This window comes from Berghia stephanieae, chromosome 2 (assembly GCF_034508935.2).
Source record: "Berghia stephanieae isolate SIO BIC M18660-M18661 chromosome 2, UCSD_Bste_1.3, whole genome shotgun sequence".
Taxonomy (NCBI): domain Eukaryota; kingdom Metazoa; phylum Mollusca; class Gastropoda; order Nudibranchia; family Aeolidiidae; genus Berghia; species Berghia stephanieae.
The window spans coordinates 24,050,323-24,056,729 of NC_088361.1; positions in this window are offsets into that span (position 1 = coordinate 24,050,323).

Consider the following 6,407-nt stretch of genomic DNA (forward strand, 5'->3'; position numbering starts at 1 on the left):
GAGGGTCTTCTGATCATAGCATCCAAAGCAAACACCATAAATCTGTGAAAGGAATTCCCATGGGCGATTAGAGAGACTCAAATGAGTACCTGGTCGTTAAAAGCGTTGTCTATCTCGGAGAAATATTGTAATATCGCAAAACAAGCGTCATGTCTCATCCTAAATATTGAGTGCTGCTGCTGTAAAGCGATTTGAGTTGATATTGAGCTATATATAAAAACTCGAGTTTCTTTTTATTAACTTTAGCTTCACTTTCTGACATCTTATCCACCAATATAGAAATATAATACCGGTTTGGGTCGGTAGGATATAAAGAATATGTAATACTTGCGTCACACAAATTTTTTGTCGGCCTTTTTGATTTTTAATGCTAGCGGCGTGTTTCCGCACTTAGGCTGATACTTTATAAGCTTACATTTACAGAGTACCAGGCTCAAATGTTATTTTTAAAGATCAAATTAAATAAAACCTAATTCTATTTTAATATTTCCATATTTCCATGATGTCCTGCACTTTAGAACTTTGTTAACAGGCAATAACTCAGCAAGCTTTTAGTGAAATCAAACAAGAAAAACAAAGGTCACGCTGAACAAGTTTTATACTGCTTGGATTTGCTTTTCTGTGACATTTCCCAGGACCAGGACGTGAAAAGAGTACTTTTATAGTTGATGAAATACTAAAGCTATGGGAAAAAAACTGACCGAATTCAAAACTCCTTTTTGTTTTGAATTCGGTCAGTTTTTTCCCCCATAGCTTTAGTATTTCATCAACTATAAAAGTACTCTATTTACTTCCTGGTCCTGGGAAATGTCACAGAAAAGCAAATCCAAGCAGTCTAAAACTTGTTTAGCCGTGACCGTTGTCTTCCTTGTATACTTTCACGTAGAATATCTATGAAGCTATATACAGAGCATTTTCACGAATTAGCTATGCTCAATGCGCTTCACAATATGTTATCCAAACCACACCAGCAGGGCATATATAACGATATTTCACTTTCCACTTGCCCTTCCCCTGTTAATCCTTTTTGTACTTGCACTCTTACAACACCCGTCACCCCGTATAGCCAGATACTCATTTATATATTATAATCTCATAGACACTGAATAAATTAGAAATGTGGGTTTAAAAATGGAAGGCATTATAATGCTGATAATTAGAGTGATGATGTACGAGGGATGTCTAGAAAAGAAACCGGAAACTTATCGTAACTCCAAAATTCTGAGATATATCCATTTTGATTTTATGATAGAAAATCACTGGTTACCTACTTTTCAATGAAGCCGCTTTGTAGATCATTGCATCTTTGTATCTCTGCCAGCGCAACTAAAGCGAATGGATAACCAGAATTAATTGTTCATCAAGCTTTGACAAGCAAGATTTAAACTTCAACAAGATCTTCTTCCGTCCCGTACCTCTTTCCCTCAAACGGTGCTTTCAGGGCCAAGACAGGTAACAGTCAGATAGTGCCAGATCTGGGTTGTGGAAGTCAAGTATAGATCGAACGAAATTGACCTTACTTAGCTCTTTGTTAATGCTTTTAAACAGCCATTTTAATGATTAGCTCTCACTTAATTGTAGCCATCAGAATATAAGCGTTTAAGGTTACGCATAGTTTTGTGTGTTGGAACGTTATATCTGGATGGCAGATGTTGTGCTTATCTTACCTAAATGCATAGCATCAATTCCAGTAGATTGTGTTTTGCTTGACAGTCTCCATCATGTCGTGCACGATGGCCTGTTTAGGCTACAATGCCTAGTTGACACCGATCCAGGTTTAGGAAAACTTCCACCCTTTGAAGATTGTGTTCTTTTGTTAACGTTTATGGAGCCTTTTTGCACATTCTTTTTTTCAGATACTCCAATGATTCAGGGAAAATTCCATGAACGGTGTTGTTTATATTTCAAGTTTCAAAGCAATCTCCCGAATATTTACTCTCTTATCATGATAATGTTGTTGACTCAGATGGCATTCTGATCGCTTTTTGACGTATTTGACAGGCTAGACTTTGTTTCGTTTTCTCGAGGAGGCCAACAGTTTTTGAACCAAGAACACCACTGATAAACCCAAGACATGTACATTGCGTTCTAACCATATGTTCCATTTATTCCATGATAAATATCTGAAGAACAAACTTCCCATGTTGTTATTCTTAGAAGCATCCAGATAAAAAGTCTTTTTTTCGTTCAAAAGTTATGCCCACTTTCTAGATTTTTTCCGACGTCCCTCGTGCATCACGATTCAAACGTTTGATATCACGTCTCATTACTCATTTTGAATCACCGCCCCCCCCCCTTTCCGGGATATTTGAAACTGTATTTCCATTTCCTACAGTAGCCTGTTGGACGTCCTAATAGTACTAGCATTGTTATAGCATCCATCAACATCTCGCATACTAGACTATCGCAATTTGATACAATACGAGCTTTATAAGGGATCTCAAGCAAACAGGAACACTTGTCCAGTAGGACAAATCATGACCTCTTAAGGCGTTATTGTATTTTTTTTTTATAATAGAAAAAAGGCTGTGAATGACCAGGTACTCAATTTTTTACCTGAGTTTGGGTAAACCTGAGGAAAATGTTTAAAGGGCTCGACTATATTAATATCCGTGAGGAAATTAGAAAGGATGACTGGAATAACCCAGGCGACATTCACAGTGCAGCACCGAAAAGTGAGCTAGGGCATGGGTAAAGTCGATATTTTTTTCTCATCCCCCCCCCACACCCCCATATCAACCCAGTAGTGATTGGGTAGCCAGGGTCTGTTAGATCTGGCGAGCATCCCATCCAAAGTCCAAGTCACACTATAGAAATCGGGGTAAAATCTTGTTCCATGGGCGTACTGGCCCTGAAGGACTACTTAAGCTATAATGAAATCACCAAACTGGTGGTCTTAACACAATGACAAAATGTTGAATGACCACAACTTCATTCTATCTATATGAAATGTCTACTTTTATTATCTTTAACCAAAACCGGAAATTGCGTTCGAATCCTTTTGAATGAAAGTCTGTGAAAGGATCGGAAGTGTTCAAAGAATTCTTGCCATATATATTCTTTTATGAATGAAACTCATTATTTGATTTCTGGCTAAAGATTTGCTTGGATAAGCTTAGTGTTGAAAATGGAATAGAGAGAAATCTCACTACAGCAGATGTGTTTGTTCACTGTCCGAATAACTTGGGCTCAGCAACATGTTTCACATAATCACGCGTCGGTTGCCAATTTGACCGATAGTATAACGATATATATTTATATTGTAAGTTCATTGCACAAGCCACGAATCTTAGAGACTCACTTTATGTCTGTCTGTCTCTCTCCCTCTCTCTCTCTCTCTCTCTCTCTCTCTCTCTCTCTCTCTATATATATATATATATATATATATATATATATATGTATATATATATATATATACACACACATATACATACATATATATATATATATATATATATATATATATATATATATATATATAGGTGTTTATAAGATATTTCAAGTATAATTATGATCAACTTCTACAATATATCATACTCCTTTTATAATAAATTGAGCACTATCATTTCATGGGTTTCGTTTTTATAATATATCTTTATGATATGTAATCTTTTTAAAAATTGCTTTCCCTACTGCCATTTTATCATCGAGCATAGAATTACTGGCAAAACTAAAGATTATAATTTTTACAGACTGATATACGAGCAACTTGCAAACATTTAGTAAATTCAGGCTAATTCTATCATCCGTTGACTCGAATTAATAATAAGAAAATCTGCTAGGTCGTAATACTTAGGCCTTAATTTGACCGTTTGGCTTTCATTGAGAATAATTGATTCTACACAATTCTAGCATATCCGCAACAACAAAAAAAAATGATGACGTAATTCTAAATCTCTCTTGACATTATCAAGTAATAATAATCACATCCGCAACAAAAATTGATGACGTAATTTTAAACCTCTCTTGATGCTGTCAAGTAATAATCACTTCTACTCGCAACGTTCGCTTGGCGTTATCAGACCACAGTGGAATTTTTGTGGACCTCGATCTGTGTATAGCTTCCCCTCCAAAGAGAACAGTTGAAGTGAGAGACTTTTTATAAATTGATGTTTGAAAATTGTGGGTATGGAGTACTTTTAAAGAAAAGGTGTCAAGGTTAAAACAGACGTAGACCAAAATTTATAAATTATTTTCCTTATTAAAAATTCTGCAACTGTAAGGTAAAAAGGATCGGATGTGTCTTTCACTTTTTGTTCGTATAGACAACAATCGGGCACTTCTGTTCGACTTAGTGATCTGAAGATTTAAAGGTTGAGTTGGATTATCTAAAATATTACTAATTTTTCTTAGGCAGTATTCTGAATATAAATCATTAAAAGACATGGATCCTGTAGGAAATGTATTAGCTTTTTTAATAATCCTGTCAAAGTTAGCTTTTGCTGAGCTAAGACAATTCCCCCCCCCCCTCCCAGGCAGTAATACAAAAAACCAAAACACTTTCTATTACAGATCTATAATAGCGTACAAAGTGTTTTGTCAATGTTATCTGCTGAAAGAATGTCTCGACGCTGTGTTTCCAACAATTACAAGACTTATAAATGACCCTCTTTCCTTTGCACTAGTCCCTGATGTGTTTGAAAATGCCATTATCAAACTCTTGAAAAAAAGTCAAATGCCTACACAAATGATTACACAATTTATAGACCAGTTTTGAACCTTCTCTTTTTATTTAAAGTACTTGAACGAATTGTCTTAAAAGGCTACTGTTTCATTTGAATTGTGATAATCTTAGTGAGCGTTTCCAGTCTGCCTATAAATTTTACCTTGTAAAACTTAGTACCGATATTCTTAACAATTTAGACGAAAATAATGTATCTTTTTTGGCTTAATTAGATCTATCAGCTGCGTTTGATACAATTGACAACTCAATGCTGATCAAACGTTTGAATATAACATTTGGGATCAGAGGAACAGTGATTGAATGGTTTAAGTCATATTTAGAGTGCAGGAAACAAGTTGTCCAGATTAATATCAAGTGAATTCTGCCTCTGGTGTGTGTTCCACAAGAGTCAGTCTTGGGTCCAGTTATTTTTTTGCAATGTGTACTCAACCTCTTTCGAAATTTTTGTAAGTAATGAAATTTCCTACCAATTTTATGATGACGATACACAGCTATACACATTTGATGTTCCAGGCAATATTCCTTCATTGATAGCGTCTGTCGAGAACTGCATTGCAGAATAAAATGTTTGGATGGAAACGAATAAAATTGAAATTGAATGATGAAAAGACAGAAGTTATTCTATGCACCTGAAATAAAAGCGAAATGGCTTCATGAAACATTTAAGTGTAAATATAAATGGTTGTCCAATTCAGCCCTCAACAGGCGTTAGAAATCTCGGGGTATTCCTGGAACAAATGCAAGTAGTCAGACCCTGTAAAACTTTTACAAATAATATTAAGAAAATATCCACCAATAGAGATTTTCTTACTAAAGATGCAACAATGAAACTCGTCACAACTCTTGTTTTATCACATCTAGACTTTGCAATGGTCTTTTATTTCACATAAGCCATGATTGAGCTGCACTGGCTGGCTGTCAAGGAAAGATTCACTTTTAAGATTCTCTGTTTTGTTTTATAAGCCTAAATGATGAAGAACCTGGCGACATTAAAAGCGTGTTAGAAATATATGTACCAAATAGAAATTTACGATCCTCGACTGACAAAACTAAATTTTCTCTTATTAATAATTATAATTATAAATGTTATGGCGGCCGTTCCTTCATCTACACTGGGCCCCTTGTGTTGAATGACCTGCCAGAAGGACAAGAGAAACAAAATCTATTGATAGTTTTACATCACTGTTAAAATAATAACTTTTTACCTTTACATTTTCATTATATTGATATGATATTTCATCCACTGCTGCTATTGATATCATTGTGGTATACGTTTTATACGAGTATATGTACATTTTGTATATTCATTTGTAACTCGCATTGAGCATCACACAGTGATGAAAATACGCGTTATAAATGCCATGTATTGTTATTATTATTATTATTATTATTATTATTATTATTATTATTATTATTATTATTATTATTATTATTATTATTATTATTGTTATCATTATTATAATTATTATCTAGATCTAATCTTTAAAAAATAGAATTGAAACTGAACACTGAAATGTTGAACGGTAATAATTGGCGCGGGCAATATTGGACAGAAATGACGAAATATAATTCATTATCCCAGCCACGAATGTCTCAATTAAAGCGGAATTCACGTTATATATTGTGCGCAGGAAATGTAGTTAGATCATTTTTGAACATCTATTTGTCACGTGAATCTATGTGTTGTACCAATGTCTTACTGAAACCAATCAATAATCTGGGC